General features: G+C 47.8%; 1 long non-coding RNA gene across 1 annotated transcript in view; it reads right to left on the reverse strand.

Moving 5' to 3' along the window:
• The window catches only part of LOC119300664, a 19,407-nt gene extending 911 nt beyond the window's left edge, over window positions 1-18,496 (reverse strand). Inside the window, exons 1-2 of the long non-coding RNA XR_005146556.1 lie at window positions 18,484-18,496; window positions 15,190-15,191 (exon numbers count right to left, since the gene is read on the reverse strand). This is a non-coding gene — a long non-coding RNA (uncharacterized LOC119300664). The remainder of the gene's footprint in view (window positions 1-15,189; window positions 15,192-18,483) is intronic.
• Window positions 18,497-19,687: the final 1,191 nt, after the last annotated feature.

The following is a 19,687-nucleotide window of genomic DNA, read 5'->3' on the forward strand; positions in this document are numbered from 1 at the left end:
GGGGCGGCCACGTCGACGGGGGCGGTGACGAGGGGCGGCAACGGCCGGGGTCGGCGACGAGGGGCGGGGGCGGCGACGATCGGGGCAGGGCGGCGCGACGGAGGGAGGAAACAGAGGGAAGAACAGAGAGGGAAACTGAATTTTTTTCAAGTGTTGTATATAGGGTGGACCTTTAGTACTGATTGGAGCCACCAACCGGTACTAAAGGTCTGTTTTTTCAAGTGTTTTGAAGCGCACCCCCTTTAGTACCGGGTGGTGGCTCCAACCGCTACTAAAGGCCCCCCCTTTAGTACCGGTTGGTGCCACGACCCGGTACTAAAGGGGGTGCGCTGGCGCAGTGCGGTGCGGCAAGTTTAGTCCCACCTTGCTAGTCGAAGGGCTACCGCACTGGATTATAAGCCCCAGTGCGGTAGCTCTCTCGAGCTCCTCTCCTAAGCAGGCCTACTGGGCCTACCAATTCATTGCTGCCATGTGGGCCTACTGGGCCTTTGCGGGCCTGCATCCTGGCCCAACAAAAGGTTGAGTTTCTAGTCGTATGCAGGCCGCTTTGGCCCAGTAGGCGGGCTTTTTTTATTTTCTTAATTTTTTTTGCTTTTTTATTTATTTTTGAGTTGTTTTTTGCTGTATTTAGAGTTTCTTTGTGAATATTTTTGCTTTAGGTACAAAAATTTACAAACTTTGATCTGTTAGTGCCGGTAGTTTTCAAATTTGAATAGTTTAAATTTTGAAATATTTGAAATTTGTGTGAATCACTAGTTTGTGAATAACTTAACTTTGGAAAAAGATTTTTCAGTGATTCTTTTTTCTTACGTTTAATATTAGTGTGTTTTATCATTATATTCAATTTGGTAATGCTTAGGTTATTTAAAAATGAAATGCCTTTGTAACATTTCAGTTTTCATCGGAAACCCTGATACTTCGAAAAAGATTGTCCATTTTGTACACGAAGTGTATCCAGTTTTTGCTGTAACCCTCTCTACTTTTTTGCACATGCTATTTGTATGAAATTATGATACCATGCCAACTTTCAACCTTTTCTGAGTTCATTTCAAATGCTTTTCAATTTCAGGGTCATTTAGCTGGAAAAAAAATCAGTAAATGCATGAAAAAGAATTTGTTTGCACATAAAATTTCTTCGCGTTTCAAATGCCAAAACACATAATTAACTACCCTAACTATTACAGACATTCCCTCCTGGGTGTGAAACACAGAAGAAAGTGATGATAGTGAAGCCGATCACATCCCAGATATTTGGGTGTGAAACTTTTTCTTCTCGTGTGTCCCTTTAGGCCATAGCCAGGGAAAATCTTCATCATTTAACTGGATGCTCGGGTCAATATTCACTGTGAATGGAGCAATTTCATCAAACTTTTCATAATCTTCTGACATGTCTGTCTTGTCATCCACTCCCATGATGTTTCTTTTTCCTGAAAGAACTATGTGGCGCTTTGGCTCGTCGTATGATCCATTCGCTTCCTTATCTTTTATTTTTCTCGGCCTCGTAGACATGTCTTTCACATAAAAAACCTGCGCCACATCATTGGCTAGGACGAATGGTTCGTCTGCATACGCAAGATTGTTGAGATCCACTGTTGTCATTCCGTACTGCGGGTCTTCCGTTACCCCGCCTCGTGTCATATTGACCCATTTGCACCGAAACAAAGGGACCTTCAAATCACCTGATCCATAGTTAAGTTCCCATATGTCCTCTATGTAACCATAATATGTTTCCTTTCCCGTGTTGGTTGTTGCATCAAAGCGGACACCACTGTTTTGGTTGGTGCTCTTCTTATGTTGGGCGATCTTGTAAAATGTATTCCCATTTATCTGGTACCCTTTGAAAGTCATTATATTCGAAGATGGTAACTGGACAGCGAGTACAGGTCAATTTGAATATCGCCATCATTCAGGACACGTTTCTGCAACCAACCGGCGAAAGTCCTCGTTTGTTCGCGTGTAATCCAGTCATGAGACTTCTCCGGGTGTTTGGACTGTAGAAAATTCTTGTGTTCCTCCATATACGGAGCCACCAAGGCGGAATTCTGTAGAACTATGTAGTGTGCTTCAGTGAGAGAATGCCCGTCCATACATATTATTTGATGCCCTCATAGTGTGCCTTTTCCTTCCAGTGTCAGGACCCCGACTCGATGTCACATCGATCTAGCCTGTAACACCTCATATCACTTTGCGGCCTCACGCACGATATCCCCACGGGTGTCGCCTTACCTTTGCCCGGGACCGTTTGCGCCTTTTGGCTCACGTATATGATAGTTTCGCTAGCATCCATATGATAAGGAGCCCGGGCTGACATGACTAGTCGTAAACCCAAAGTGGCACAGACTTACAGGGACAGGCATCCATGACCCAACTTCGAACGTGTCGGTCATCAGCAAGTGGGTTCGGGCTGTAGCACTGGGCTAGCAGGACTCCGGTAAACCGGGCTGTAGCGGGCTAACAGGACTCCGGTACTCAATGCGTGACATTTCCCCGAAGGGACAGACACCGGAACGAAGAAGGACACATGTCGGCCAGCCTAAGTGTTCCAGAGCAGTAGCAAGCTACCATGGCTCAACGGTAACACTAGGAGACATTTCCCGGTAAGAGAGGCTACTAAAGATAAACAACTAGATAGTCAGATCCCACACATACCAAGCATTTCAATAACATACACACAGTATGCTCGATATGTGCAAATACAACATGGCATCACGACATGACTCTACGACACAAGTACTTTATTTAAGGCTCAGAGAGCCATACATAACATACACATAGGTACGGTCACACGACCCAGCATTCAAGTCATACGGTCATACAAACTAGCAGCGGAAGTAGCTTGTCTGAGTATAGACAACTAGTAAAATAAAAAGAGGCTTGGGAAGCCTAGCTATACTACGTGGTCCTTCACAAGCTCAGGATCACCACCTGGGCCTTAGCCTACTCATTGATGTCAACGTCTACGAAGAACCCATCAGAAGGGGTTGCAGCGTCTTCTGTAAAAAATGTAGATTATAGCAACATGAGTACAAAGGTACTCAGCAAGACTTACATCAGATCCTACATACATGCACATTATCAAGAAGGGTTGGTGGAGTTATTGCAGCAAGCCAGCTTAGACTCTTGGCTAGGCTATCCTACGAGACTCCAACTTGAAATGGTTTTGCGCACACGAGTCCACTACTCACCACTTCAATACACTACCGAGGATCCACCTCCGTCTTCCTACGGAAGAGCCATCCTCGGCACTCACACTTATCTTGAGGCTTTTAGTAGTTTCCATTTACTTGTCTATGAACTGTATAGGCAACCAAGTAGTCCTTTACCGCGGACGCGGCTATTCGAATAGATCATGTTAACCCTGCAGGGGTGTACTTCTTCATACATGTTTCCACCACTTAGCGTCTGCACACGACATGTGCTCGGCAGACTTCAAGCGAAAGCCGACGTGGGTGTAGACCACGACCTACCTAAACACATAAGTCTCCAATCCAGGTTTATCGCCTATCCAGGTTCCATCCGCAGGGAGTCCGGCCGAGGTTTCCCATACGGCCCCGAATGATGTGTACAGGGTTCCGTGACACCTAACGGGTGCCCGGTATTCCCGGCCACGTACCTACCGCATCACAGCCCACCCCTACGGTCAGCGCTGTCCACGGCCTCCAGTAGGCTACAAACACCAGAAACTACTTGCAACTCCTGGACAGAGAACTAGGGTGAATAAGAAGTCGAGCGGGGTCATATTTCAGGGCCCAATGCATGGTAGTAGCTGTATCTTAAATCACACATACAGATCTCAGTGCTTAAGGTCGGCTTCAATGAAACAACCCACCATGTACTCCTACATGGCCTCTCATCGATACCTTTACCAAATCGTGTTCACCACACCACTCTCATTACTGACATAATCATTTCACTCTAGCCCATCACCCAGATGAACCAGACCTGACACGACTCTAAGCATAGCAGGCATAGCAAGGTAGGAACAACACATACATATGGCTCAATCAACTCCTACACATGCTAGTGGGTTTCATCTAGTTACTGTGGCAATGACAGGTCATGCAGAGGAAGTGGGTTCAACTACCGTAGCACACAGCAGTTTGAAACGCGTTGTCTTAATGCAGTAGAAGAGAGCAGGAGCGAGAACATGGGATTGTATCGATATGATCGAATGGTTGGTTGCTTGCCTGATGGTTCGATGCACTGATACGGTTCTTCGTTAGGGTAATCACGGTACTCCTCGGAGGCAGAACCTGCCGCAAAGAACACCGATACACAACCATCACCAAACAATGTGCAACAATATGATGCATGCATGAAACATGGCAATATGAGTGTGTTGGGCTAATGCAACTAAGACCGGAAGGGTTTGAACCAATTTGAACCAAAGATTCAAATTTCAAACTCATACATGGCCCTTTAAAGTGTTTTACCTTGTTCTGCATTAAACATCAAGTTAACTTGTTTAATCATGCATGAAAATAGTACAGATGGATAGATTGGATTTTTCTGATCATTTTTCATATATAATTTGTCTGATTTGGAGTTACAGATTAAAAGTTATGAATTTTTGAAGTTTAAATTATATTCTGGAATTTCCTATATTAGATTAAATCCAGAAAATCAATTACTGCGTCAGCCTGACGTCAGTGTGACATCAGCAGGTCAACGGGACACGGTCCTGGTCAAACCTGACAGTGGGTCCCGCGTGTCAGTGTGATTAGATTAGTTAAAGTTTAATTAAAACTAAACCTGTTTAATTAACAGGGCTGGGCCCCACCTGTCATTGACTCAAGGGAGTCAACCAGGGCCCACCCGTGGTCAAACCCGGGTCGGCTGCACCGGCGTTTAGCCGCCGGCGAGCCCGACGTGGCGGCGGAAGTGGTTTTTGCCGTTCCGGTAACCAAACGAGCCGCGGAGGCCACCGGAGAGGAGCTGAGGTCGAGCCGCAGCTCTTGGTGGAGTCCGTTGGGGTCGGGGTGGCTGGAGTTGGCGCCGGCGACGACTTTTGCGGCCACCGGAGTTCGGCCGATGTCGAACTTGACGCAAGAGGGGTCGGTGAGGTGCGGGGAGTAGCTAGTTAGGTGCTATGTGACGCGGTGAGCATGATGGACACCGTGGAGTGGCCGGAGGATGACCGGGAGCACGTCGGCGACGAGCTCCACGGTGGTGGGTGCGGTTGAGCTCCGGGAGGTCGCTACATGGCTCGGGAACAAGAGAGGGAGGGTAGGAGGGGTAGCTAGGCTCACAGCGCACCCGTAGAGGCCACCGGCGGGGTCGGGGACAAGCTGAGGCGGCGACGGTGTTGAAGGGGATCTCCAGCGACGGCGGTTCGGGCGGGGTCGTTGCGGTGGACTCGGGCGTTGCGAGCGCTCGGGGCTCGGCTTGCTCGATGAAGTGGACAGCGGCGGAGCTCCTGGACACGACGAGAGGACGCACGGGCGGCGGGGAGCGCGGCTACGACGTAGGCACGGCGGCGGTAGCGTCGGCCATGGCTGGGGGGCGCGAGGGGGAGGAGCTGGAGAGGAGAGGGGGTGTCTGGGAGGTTCGGGGAAGAGAGGGGGAGCGATCCACGACGTCACCGGGCGAGGGGAGCGGCGAGGCGGCGAGCAGGTGCGTGGCGCGCGCTGCGGTCGCCGTCGGACACCTGCCTGCCTGCCTGGCCGGCAAGCAGCTCACTGGAGCGGTGCTGGGCTGGGCCGGCAGGTGGGCCGGGTGCTGGGCGCCAGGTAAGTTTTTCTATTTTTTCCTGTTTTCTGTTTTTTTAATACTTCTGCAACTTTGTTGATTTATTAAAAATACTTAGGCAACTCCTAAAATCACCAAACTACTCCTGGTCCATAGTTGGATTATTTCCAACATGAAACATTTTAGTTTGGAGATATTTGGGCATCTGAATATTTTATATAATTTTAAATGCCCAAATTCAAATATCTATGATTTAATTCAAAGACCCTAGGATGACCTAGGAAAATGTGCATCACTTTTGGCAGGGGTTCTGAACCAGGACAAAAATGATGGGCATTTTAGAAGGGCATTTCAGGTTCATTGAAAAAGTTTTTAGTAAACCCTAGTTGGTTTCAAAGGGGGCTGGGGGTTCTGTCATCCCCATTTCAGGTTTCTGATGAAAGAATAAACATGATGCAACACTCTAATGCATGAACTAGCTAGGGTGTGACAACTCACCCCCACTCAAAAGAATCTCGTCCCGAGATTTGGGTTCCTCCGGAAAGAGGGCGGGATACTCGAGTCGGAGACGATCCTCCCTTTCCCAAGTTGCTTCATCCTCAGAATGGTGCGACCATTGAACTTTGAGAAACTTGATATTATGACGTCGAGTGGTACGCTCGGCCTGACCGAGAAGCAACGCCTGAGTTGAGAAACATGGAAGACATCATGGACTCTGGAGAGATGCGGAGGTAGTTCCAACTGGTAGGCAACTTCCCCTTGTTTAGCGAGAATACGAAAAGGTCCAATGTAACGGGGAGCCAATTTTCCTTTGATACCGAAATGATGGGTTCCCTTCAGAGGAGTAACCCGAAGGTAAGCCTTCTCGTCAACCTCGAAAGTCATAGCCTTATGTTTTCGGTCATATTGACTCTTTTGACGAGATTGGGCTGTTTTCAACTTTTCACGAACGATGCGAACTTGCTCTTCTGCTTCCTGAATCATATCCGGGCCAAAGAATTGTCTTTCCCCGGTTTCTGACCAGTTAAGGGGTGTTCGACACCGTCGTCCATAGAGAACTTCAAAAGGGGCTTTACCCAAGCTAGATTGATAGCTGTTGTTGTAAGCAAATTCGGCAAATGGAAGGCATTTCTCCCACTCCATTCCGAATGAGATAACAGAGGCTCGAAGCATGTCTTCTAGGATCTGGTTGACGCGTTCTACTTGACCACTCGATTGAGGGTGAAAGGCGGTGCTAAAGGAAAGGCGGGTTCCCATAGCATTTTGGAAACTTTCCCAAAATCGAGAGGTGAAAAGACTTCCTCGATCCGAGTTAATTTCCAGAGGAACACCATGGAGAGACACTATTCGGGAGATGTATAAATCTGCCAATTGACTAGCAGTTATACTCTCACGAACAGGTAAGAAATGGGCCACTTTGGAGAGACGATCGACAACGACGAAGATAGCATTATTCCCTCTCTTGGTCCTGGGAAAACCGGTAATGAAATCCATACCAATTTTATCCCATTTCCATTCAGGAATAGCTAAGGGTTGAAGGGTGCCAGCAGGCCGTTGATGCTCTGCTTTTACACGACGGCAGACGTCGTAATTAGCAATATACTAAGCAATTTCTCTCTTCATCCTAGTCCACCAGAACCTCTGGCGTAGGTTCTGATACATCTTAGTACTACCGGGATGAATGGTGAGAGGAGATTCATGAGCCTCCTTAAGGATCAACTGCCGTAGATGCTGGTTCTTGGGAACCACTAAACGGTTCTCAAAGTACACAACACCATGATCATTTGTGAAGAAACAACTAGCACCTCCGCTAGCAATGTTCTCCTTGATTTTAGATATTCCCTTATCTCGCTTTTGGGCAGCGATAATTTGATCCGTAAGAGTAGGTTTCGCCACCAAGGTGGAAAGAAATCCTTGAGGAACAATGTGAAGGTTAAGCTTCCAAAATTCCTCATGGAGAAGCGGTTGACTTTGTTGTAACATCAGGTTGTTACAATAAGATTTACGACTTAGCGCATCAGCCATGACGTTGGCTTTCCCTGGGGTGTAAGTTATTCCTAAGTCGAAATCTGTGATCAACTCGACCCAACGTCTTTGCCTGAGATTCAAATCCGGTTGGGTGAAGATGTACTTTAGACTTTGGTGATCAGTGAATATTTCGCAACGATTACCGAGAAGGTAATGTCGCCAGGTTTTAAGTGCATAGACTACAGATGCAAGCTCTAGATCATGAGTAGGATAATTCTCCTCATATGGGTGCAATTGCCGTGAAGCGTAAGCAATTACGTGTCGATCTTGCATGAGAATACAGCCTAGTCCTGGTCGCGAGGCGTCGCAGTAGATAACAAAGTCCTTAGAGAAGTCTGGCGGTACCAGTATGGGAGCAGAAGTCAGGCGTCTTTTCAGTTCCTGAAAGCTGTGCTCACATTGTGGAGTCCATTCGAACTTTTTATCTTTCTTGAGGAGTTCGGTTAGAGGTTTAGCAACTTTGGAGAAGTTCTCGACAAAGCAACGACAATAGCTCGCTAGGCCAAGGAAACTCCGAACTTGCTTGACCGATTCAGGTGGAGTCCAATTAAGGACGGCTTGAACTCGCTCAGGGTTAACAACAATACCTTTACCAGATATTACATGACCCAGATAGGTCACTTCTGACAACCAAAATTCACATTTAGAGAATTTGGCATAAAGGCGATGCTCTCGAAGTTTCTTCAACACTAGCCTTAGATGTTCGGCATGTTCTTCCTCGCTCTTGGAGTAGATGAGTATATCATCGAGGTAAACCACGACGAATTTATCCAAATACTCCATGAAGATTGAGTTCATTAACCGAGAAAAAGTGGCTGGAGCGTTGGTTAAACCGAAGGACATGACGGTGTACTCGTATTGACCATAACGAGTGACAAAGGCCGTTTTAGGAATGTCCCCGTTTCTGATTTTGATTTGATGGTAGCCCATCCTCAAATCCATTTTGGAGAAGACTGAGGATCCAGCGAGCTGATCATACAGGTCGTTGATCCTGGGGAGCGGATATTTGTTCTTGATTGTGACCAAATTGACAGGTCGATAATCTACAACCATCCGGTCCGTACCATCCTTCTTCTTGACGAAGAGGACGGGGCAAGCCCACGGAGATGAACTAGGTCGGATGAAACCCTTTTTCAAGGACTCATCGAGTTGTTTCTTAAGCTCGGCTAGTTCTAGTGGTGCCATCTTATAGGGTCTTCTAGCAATCGGGACGGTTCCTGGAATAAGGTCTATTACCAACTCAACATCCCTGTCAGGTGGAACACCTGGCAATTCCTCTGGGAAGACATCCGGGAAGTCACGGACTACCGGAACGTCCTCAAGGTCTGGCAAAGGGCTGGCGTTAAGAGAATATAACTGTCGATTGGCTATTCGGGTCAAGACATTGACTATCTTTCCCGATGGATGGGTGAGTTGAACAGTCCTAGAGAAGCAGTCAATTTTGGCATGATGAGCTGACATCCAGTCCATACCCAAGATGATATTAATATCTCAAGATTTGAGAGCTATCAAATATGCAAGGAAAACAAGTCTGTCGACTTGGATTTCATTTCCATAACTTACCCTGGAGGTTTGCCATCTAGAACCGGGAGTAGAAATTTCCATAGTGGATGGCATCTCACAGAATGCGGTGTTATGCAAACGAGCATAGTTCTCAGATATAAATGAATGAGAGGCTCCTGTATCGAAAAGAACAGATGCCGGGTGGCAATTAACAAGGAGTGTACCGAGAACGACGTTGGGATCCTCTTGAGCTTCTTCGGCAGAGATACAGTTGACATGGCCACGTGTAGCGGTGGCCGGCTTGGCGTGGAACACTTTACCTGTCGGCTTGCCACGACCAACAGCTTTAGCAGGTTGGTTGGGGTTGGTCTGGGGGCACTCGCGCATATAGTGGCCAGATTCCCCACACTTGAAGCAAGTCACGGAGCTGGTACGTGGAGGAGCACTGTTGGTTGGACCACCATAGGGCTTGGCTGGTGCAGACTGTTGAACGGGGCGAGGCGCCTGGAAGGATGGCCTCGGTGTGAACCTGGGTGGCAGGGCAGTGTTGGGCACCCACACGCGGCGCTTTTGAGGACCAGCACCGGATGAGGAACCCACGTCACGGCCATGCTTGCGTGTTGCGTCATAATCAGTCTGACCAGTCTCAGCACTGATGGCCTTGTTAACAAGCTTCTGAAAAGATGTGCACTCATGCAGACGGAGGTCGCGGTGAAGCTCGGGACTAAGCCCCTTACGGAACCTTGCTTGCTTCTTGGCATCAGTAGAAACTTCCTCAGTGGCATATCGTGCGAGGTTACCGAACTCCCTGCTGTAAGCATCCACAGAGAGTCGGCCCTGAGTGAAACTGCAAAATTCCTCACGTTTACGGTCCATGAGACCCTCCGGAATGTGATGTTCACGGAAAGCCTCGCTGAATTCAGCCCAAGTAGTGACATGGCCCGCTGGGCGCATAGCTCCATAATTCTCCCACCAGAGACTGGCGGGGCCTTCAAGATGATATGCAGCAAAGGTGACCTTGTCAGCCTCGGCTACTAGCGCGGAGCGCAGTTTGTGAGAAATACTGCGAAGCCAGTCATCAGCGTCGAGAGGCTCGACGGAGTGGTGGAACGTGGGTGGATGTAACTTGATGAAATCACTGAGTGACACCACGTTAGTCCTCTGATGGTGTGCTGTGTTCTGTTCAATACGCTCCAACAAACGGTTGGTCTCCCGCTTGTTTCTTTCGGCTTCCATCATAACCTCGGCTAGGGAAGGAGGATGAGGCAGATTTGCATTCCTGACTTCACTGCCTTCGGCCTGCTCTTGAGGAGCGGGGTTATTGCGCGTGTTGACCATCCTAGGTAAATAAGACAATGATTTAGTCAGAATGATAAGATTCCGACACAGGATACAGAATGTAAGGAATAACTCGGAATGCAAGATGATCATCCGTATGACATGGTAGATACAGAAACTGCTTCTTTATTCCATCGTCATACACACCATACAAGGTTTAGTACAAGACCAAACAAGGTACTATTACGGTGAAAAGAGGATTACATCTCATCGGAGGCATCCCAAGCTCCTATACATTATTTTTCTACACCTCCGGAAGGCGGTACAAACTAGGTCATATCCCACGAGTCACGCAGGACGATAGACGACACAGCTAGCACGAACTAGTGATACTACCACTAACTCAGACCGATCCGTAGTAGTCCTCGTAGAAGTCACCTCCATAGCCTGGAAGCTCAACATGATCATCCGGGAACAGACGATCTCGCAGAGCTTGTGGACCATAGGGGCTAGGATGAGGTCTTGGACCAACAGACGGTGGCCTGCGGGGACCGCGAGGTGGGGTGATGCCTCCTACATCACGCCAACCCATCACGTCTGGCAGAGCAGATCTCACAGGATAGAGATCGCGCATATCCGAATATCCAGCTTGCACCGCCGGTGCAAACCGAGTCAATGTGGCCCAATGGTCAGCATGGGTATTGAAAAGCTCTAGCCTCAAGGCCCGATTTTCACGGTCCTTATCCTCGAGCATCTCAGCAGTGGTGCGAGTCCGTGAATCCTCCTGAGTGGGGTCAGCATAGATAGCCTGGAGATACCCTTGTGCTCCCGGAAGTGATCCTGGCATATACCGGAAATCAGAGTCCCGAAATAGGCCAGACCTGACTCGCATGATGGTCATCATAGAGTAGGCGGCGTCCTGCACAGCCATCTCAATAGTAACCCCGAGTCCATAGGAGCAGTGAAGGGGCTCGGTGGATCCAGGATAAGATGGAAATATCCTGATAGTGCAGAGATACAGGCTTTGATTAAATTCTCGAAATTGCTCTTCGACCGTGTACTCGGGATACCAACGGTATCCAACCTCAGTCATTACCCTGACCAACATGGCGGTATGGCCGGGTACATCTAGGCATCGAGTCAGGCGAACCACTTGATTGAGGTCACGAGTGGCCATCTGAAAGCACAACCATAATGCAAAGGCATTAGAATTTCTAGCAAAATTTCGGCAGCATAACAGCTGTAAATGCTCAAGAAGGATTTTGAGACATTTGACAAAGGATTTCATACACACTCAACATCATCATATCAAAGTTCTGAGTCCATCCTAACAACATAATGTGGTAGTAGAACTGAACTAGGCTTGTATCCTTCAAACCTATAAGGTACTACTGATTAATAACACGTGATCCTGATAGAGAGAATAGATCCTAATTCCTTAACCCCCGGTGGAAGAATAGACTGACTCAGATCAGAATTTCATAAGATAAGGAGTAAAAAGAACCTTACGTTCCAACCCACAAACAATTCCCCTACATATAACTAAAGAATTTCTAGACTCAACATCGACCAGTTTGGCTTGGAGAACCTACAGGCAGTCCGGCTCTGATGCCAACGCTGTCAGGACCCCGACTCGATGTCACATCGATCTAGCCTGTAACACCTCATATCACTTTGCGGCCTCATGCACGGTATCCCCACGGGTGTCGCGTTACCTTTGCCCGGGACCGTTTGCGCCTTTTGGCTCACGTATATGATAGTGTCGCTAGCATCCATATGATAAGGAGCCCGGGCTGACATGACTAGTCGTAAACCGAAAGTGGCACAGACTTACAGGGACAGGCATACATGACCCAGCTTCGAACGTGTCGGTCATTAGCAAGTGGGTCCGGGCTGTAGCACTAGGCTAGCAGGACTCCGGTAAACCGGGCTGTAGCGGGCTAACAGGACTCCGGTACTCAATGCGTGACATTTCCCCGAAGGGACAGACACCGGAACGAAGAAGGACACATGCCGTCCAACCTAAGTGTTCCAGAGCAGTAGCAAGCTACCATGGCTCAACGGTAACACTAGGAGACATTTCCCGGTAAGAGAGTCTACTAAAGATAAACAACTAGATAGTCAGATCCCACACATACCAAGCATTTCAATAACATACACACAGTATGCTCGATATGTGCAAATACAACATGGCATCACAACATGACTCTACGACACAAGTACTTTATTTAAGGCTCAGAGAGCCATACATAACATACACATAGGTACGGTCACACGACCCAGCATTCAAGTCATACAGTCATACAAACCAGCAGCGGAAGTAGCTTGTCTGAGTACAGACAACTAGTAAAATAAGAAGAGGCTTGGGAAGCCTAGCTATACTACGTGGTCCTTCACAAGCTCAGGATCACCACCTGGGCCTTAGCCTACTCATTGATGTCAACGTCTACGAAGAACCCATCAGAAGGGGTTGCAGCGTCTTCTGTAAAAAATGTAGATTATAGCAACATGAGTACAAAGGTACTCAGCAAGACTTACATCAGATCCTACATACATGCACATTATCAAGAAGGGTTGGTGGAGTTATTGCAGCAAGCCAGCTTAGACTCTTGGCTAGGCTATCCTACGAGACTCCAACTTGAAATGGTTTTGCGCACACGAGTCCACTACTCACCACTTCAATACACTACCGAGGATCCACCTCCGTCTTCCTACGGAAGAGCCATCCTCGGCACTCACACTTATCTTGAGGCTTTTAGTAGTTTCCATTTACTTGTCTATGAACTATATAGGCAACCAAGTAGTCCTTTACCGCGGACGCGGCTATTCGAATAGATCATGTTAACCCTGCAGGGGTGTACTTCTTCATACATGTTTCCACCACTTAGCGTCTTCACACGACATGTGCTCGGCAGACTTCAAGCGAAAGCCGACGTGGGTGTAGACCACGACCTACCTAAACACCTAAGTCTCCAATCCAGGTTTATCGCCTATCCAGGTTCCATCCGCAGGGAGTCCGGCCGAGGTTTCGCATACGGCCCCGAACGATGTGTACAGGGTTCCGTGACACCTAACGGGTGCCCGGTATTCCCGGCCACGTACCTACCGCATCACAGCCCACCCCTACGGTCAGCGCTGTCCACGGCCTCCAGTAGGCTACAAACACCAGAAACTACTTGCAACTCCTGGACGGAGAACTAGGGTGAATAAGAAGTCGAGCGGGGTCATATTTCAAGGCCCAATGCATGGTAGTAGCTGTATCTTAAATCACACATACAGATCTCAGTGCTTAAGGTCGGCTTCAATGAAACAACCCACCATGTACTCCTACATGGCCTCTCATCGATACCTTTACCAAATCGTGTTCACCACACCACTCTCATTACTGACATAATCATTTCACTCTAGCCCATCACCCAGATGAACCAGACCTAACACGACTCTAAGCATAGCAGGCATAGCAAGGTAGGAACAACACATACATATGGCTCAATCAACTCCTACACATGCTAGTGGGTTTCATCTAGTTACTGTGGCAATGACAGGTCATGCAGAGGAAGTGGGTTCAACTACCGTAGCACACAACAGTTTGAAACGCGTTGTCTTAATGCAGTAAAAGAGAGCAGGAGCGAGAACATGGGATTGTATCGATATGATCAAATGGTTGGTTGCTTGCCTGATGGTTCGATGCACTGATACGGTTCTTCGTTAGGGTAATCACGGTACTCCTCGGAGGCAGAACCTGCCGCAAAGAACACCGATACACAACCATCACCAAACAATGTGCAACAATATGATGCACGCATGAAACATGGCAATATGAGCGTGTTGGGCTAATGCAACTAAGACCAGAAGGGTTTGAACCAATTTGAACCAAAGATTCAAATTTCAAACTCATACATGGCCCTTTAAAGTGTTTTACCTTGTTCTGCATTAAACATCAAGTTAACTTGTTTAATCATGCATGAAAATAGTACAAATGGATAGATTGGATTTTTCTGATCATTTTTCATATATAATTTGTCTGATTTGGAGTTACAGATTAAAAGTTATGAATTTTTGAAGTTTAAATTATATTCTGGAATTTCCTATATTAGATTAAATCCAGAAAATCAATTACTGCGTCAGCTTGACGTCAGTGTGACATCAGCAGGTCAACGGGACACGGTTCGGGTCAAACCTGACAGTGGGTCCTGCGTGACAGTGTGATTAGATTAGTTAAAGTTTAATTAAAATTAAACCTGTTTAATTAACAGGGCTGGGCCCCACCTGTCATTGACTCAGGGGAGTCAACCAAGGCCCACCCGTGGTCAAACCCGGGTCGGCTGCACCGGCGTTTAGCCGCCGGCGAGCCCGACGCGGCGGCGGAAGTGGTTTTTGCCGTTCCGGCAACCAAACGAGCCGCGGAGGCCACCGGAGAGGAGCTGAGGTCGAGCCGCAGCTCTTGGTGGAGTCCGTTGGGGTCGGGGTGGCCGGAGTTGGCGCCGGCGACGACTTTGGCGGCCACCAGAGTTCGGCCGATGTCGAACTTGACGCAAGAGGGGTCGGTGAGGTGCGGGGAGTAGCTAGTTAGGTGCTACGTGACGCGGTGAGCATGATGGACACCGTGGAGTGGCCAGAGGATGACCGGGAGCACGTCGGCGACGAGCTCCACGGTGGTGGGTGCGGTTGAGCTCCGGGAGGTCGCTACACGACTCGGGAATGAGAGAGGGAGGGTAGGAGGGGTAGCTAGGCTCACAACGCACCCGTAGAGGCCACCGGCGGGGTCGGGGACGAGCTGAGGCGGCGACGGTGTTGAAGGGGATCTCCAGCGACGACGGTTCGGGCGGGGTCATTGCGGTGGACTCGGGCGTTGCGAGCGCTCGGGGCTCGGCTTGCTCGATGAAGTGGACAGCGGCGGAGCTCCTGGACACGACGAGAGGACGCACGGGCGGCGGGGAGCGCGGCTACGACGTAGGCACGGTGGCGGTAGCGTCGGCCATGGCTGGGGGGGGGCGCGAGGGGGAGGAGCTGGAGAGGAGAGGGGGTGTCTGGGAGGTTCGGGGAAGAGAGGGGGAGCGATCCACGACGTCACCGGGCGAGGGGAGCGGCGAGGCGGCGAGCAGGTGCGTGGCGCGCGCTGCGGTCGCCGTCGGGCACTTGCCTACCTGCCTGGCCGGCAAGCAGCTCGCTGGAGCGGTGCTGGGCTGGGCCGGCAGGTGGGCCGGGTGCTGGGCGCCAGGTAAGTTTTTCTATTTTTTCCTGTTTTCTGTTTTTTTAATACTTCTGCAACTTTGTTGATTTATTAAAAATACTTAGGCAACTCCTAAAATCACCAAACTACTCCTGGTCCATAGTTGGATTATTTCCAACATGAAACATTTTAGTTTGGAGATATTTGGGCATCTGAATATTTTATATAATTTTAAATGCCCAAATTCAAATATCTATGATTTAATTCAAAGACCCTAGGATGACCTAGGAAAATGTGCATCACTTTTGGCAGGGGTTCTGAACCAGGACAAAAATGATGGGCATTTTAGAAGGGCATTTCAGGTTCATTGAAAAAGTTTTTAGTAAACCCTAGTTGGTTTCAGAGGGGGCTGGGGGTTCTGTCATCCCCATTTCAGGTTTCTGATGAAAGAATAAACATGATGCAACACTCTAATGCATGAACTAGCTAGGGTGTGACATCTAGTCTTCCCTTATGCCGCGATTCGGGAACACCAATCGGCTTAAGGTCAGGAATAAATTCAATACAAAACTCAATGACCTCCTCATTTTCATGGCCCTTCGAGATGCTTCCTTCTGGCCTAGCATGGTTATGAACATATTTCTTCAAGACTCCCATGAACCTTTCAAAGGGGAACATATTGTGTAGTAATACATGACCCAAAATGTTAATCTCTTTGCAAAGGTGAACTAGGACGTGCGTCGTGATGTTGAAGAAGGATGGTGGGAACACCAACTCAAAACTGACAAGACATTGCACCAAATCATTCTGTAACCTTGGTATGATTTCTGGATCGATTACCTTCTGAGAGATTGCATTGAGGAATGCACATAGCTTCACAATGGCCAATCGAACATTTTCCGGTAGAAGCCCCCTCAATGCAACCGGAAGGAGTTGCGTCATAATCACATGGCAGTCATGAGACTTTAGGTTCTGGAACTTTTTCTCTGCCATATTTATTATTCCCTTTATATTCGACGAGAAGCCAGACGGTACCTTCATGCTGAGCAGACATTCGAAGAAGATTTCCTTCTCTTCTTTGGTAAGAGCGTAGCTGGCCTGACCCTGATGTATGTCGTCTTTTCCGTGCATACGTTGCTGGTCCTCCCGTGCCTCTGGTGTATCTTTTGTCTTCCCATACATGCCCAAAAAGCCAAGCAGGGCCACGCAAAGATTCTTCGTCATGTGCATCACGTCGATTGCGGAGCAGACCTCTAGGTCTTTCCAATATGGCAGGTCCCAAAATATAGATTTCTTCTTCCACATGGGTGCGCATCCGTCAGCGTCCTTCGGAATAGGTTGTCCGCCAGGACCCTTTCCAAAGATTACCTTCAAATCCTTGACCATATCATGTACATCAGCACCAGTACGATGGCGAGGCTTCGTTCGGTGATCTGCCTCACCTTTGAAATGCTTGCCTTTCTTTCTTACGGGATGCCTGCTCGGAAGAAATCGACGATGTCCCACGTACACATTCTTCTTACAACTATTCAAATATATACTGTCGGTATCATCCTAACAGTGTGTGCATCCGCGGTATCCCTTGTTTGTCTGTCCTGAAAGGTTACTGAGAGCAGGCCAATCATTGATGGTCACGAACAGCAACGCCTTTAGGTCAAATTCTTCTCCCATGTGCTCATCCCACGCACGTACACCTATTCCATTCCATAGTTGTAAGAGTTCTTCAACTAATGGCCTTAGGTACACATCAATGTTGTTGCCGGGTTGCTTAGGGCCTTGGATGAGCACTGGCATCATAATGAACTTCCGCTTCATGCACAACCAAGGAGGAAGGTTATACAAACATAGAGTCACAGGCCACGTGCTATGGTTTCTGCTCTGCTCCCCAAAAGGATTAATGCCATCTGCACTTAGACCAAACCATACGTTCCTTGGGTCACCTACAAACTCCTCCCAGTACTTTCTCTCGATTTTTCTCCACTGCGAACCGTCATCGGGTGCTCTCAACTTTCCGTCTTTCTTAAGGTCTTCTGCGTGCCACCGCATCGCCTTCGCATGCTCTTTGTTTTGGAACAAACGTTTCAACCGTGGTATTATAGGAGCATACCGCATCACCTTGGCAGGAATCTTCTTCCTGGGGCGCTCACCCTCGACATCACCAGGGTCATCGCGACTGATCTTATAACGCAATGCACCGCATACCGGGCAAGCATTCAAATCCTCGTACTCACCGCGGTAGAGGATGCAGTCATTAGGGCATGCATGTATCTTTTGCACCTCTAACCCTAGAGGGCAGACAACCTTTTTTGCTTCATACGTACTCTCGGGCAATTTTTTGTCCTTTGGAAGCATATTCTTTATCATTACCAGCAACTTTCCAAATCCCTTGTCAGATACACCATTCTCTGCCTTCCATTGCAGCAATTCAAGTGTGGTGCCCAACTTTTTTTTGTCAGCTTCGACCTAGATCATCAGCGGGCTCATCTGATGCCTCTTCTTCAGCTTCTTTCTGCATTGCCGGCTCAGCTTCTTCCCCCATTGTTGTATCATCGTATTCAGGGAACCCATGGCCAGGATAGTCGTCGTCGTCCTCTTCTTCTTCATTGTCTTCCATCATAACCCCTATTTCTCCATGCTTGGTCCAAACATTATAGTGGGGCATGAAACCGGACTCAAATAGGTGGACGTGAATGGTTCTTGACGTAGAGTAACTGTGACCATTCTTACAGCCAGCACATGGACAAGGCATAAAACCATCCACCCGCTTGTTTTCCTCAGCGGCAAGCAGAAAAGTATGCACGCCATTAATGAACTCGGAAGAGCATCTGTCATCATACATCCATTGTTGGCTCATCTTCATTACACAACACCGAATAGACCAAATTAATACAAGTTCATACATAAAGTTCGTACATAAAGTTCATATACAACACATAATTAAATGCAACATACAAATAACTCTCTATCTAAAGAATTTAAATTCAACAACAAATGCGATGAAGATCGCAATTAAGGTAACAATTGATCCAACAGCATAATGATACCAAGCCACACTATCAATGGCATATTTTCTAATCTTTCTAATCTTCAACCTCATTTTCTCCATCTTGATCTTGTGATCATCGACGACATCGGCAACATGCAACTCCAATTCCATCTTCTCCCCCTCAATTTTTCTTTCAAATACTCGTTTTCTCTTTGAACTAAATTTAACCTCTCGACAATAGGGTCGGTTGGAATTTCCGGTTCACATACCTCCTAGATAAAAATATCTATGTCAACTTGATGGGCATAATTTGTCATAAACATGAAATGCAACAACTAGTTTTAAAAGAGAATATACCACATCCGAATCATAACAAGGACGAGGGCCGACGGGGACGGATATCAAAACCATGGCACTATCTATAACAAACAACATACGGGTAAGATAATTATACGAGTAACTATATATCCAAATCACATAAACATCAATTTGGTAATGTAAAACATTCATGAACAAGAGCCTCACCAGAAGGTGGTGCCGGCGACATTTCGGTGCGGGACATCGACGGTGGTTACGACGGAGATTTAGAAGGCACTAAGTAAACCACACCTACATATGCAAACTAAGTGTTATTTTTGTGCTCAAATTGCATATAAATCAAATACTAGCAAATATAATTATTCCTCCCAAATTAATCACTATACAAAGCATTGCAAGAGCTAATCTAGCAAGAGAGTTGAAAGGACAAAGTTGCTAACCTTTGTGATCATTTGAATGGATGGGGGCCTTCAAATCTTGACAAATTTTGGGCAAAATTTGTGAGGAGCTCGAGGAGAGAGGGGGAAGAACAGAGGAAGTGAGGGGAAAGGGGAAGAACAGAGTGGCTCGGGGGGGACGAAGGGTTTATGTACGTCGCCTTTAGTACCGGTTCGTGCCACGAACCGGTACTAAAGGTGCTGGAGGGGCCCCAGACAGACAACACCCTGCCACCACCCTCTTTAGTACTGGTTCGTGCCACGAACCGGTACAAT

This window comes from Triticum dicoccoides, chromosome 1B (genome assembly GCF_002162155.2).
Source record: "Triticum dicoccoides isolate Atlit2015 ecotype Zavitan chromosome 1B, WEW_v2.0, whole genome shotgun sequence".
Lineage (NCBI taxonomy): Eukaryota > Viridiplantae > Streptophyta > Magnoliopsida > Poales > Poaceae > Triticum > Triticum dicoccoides.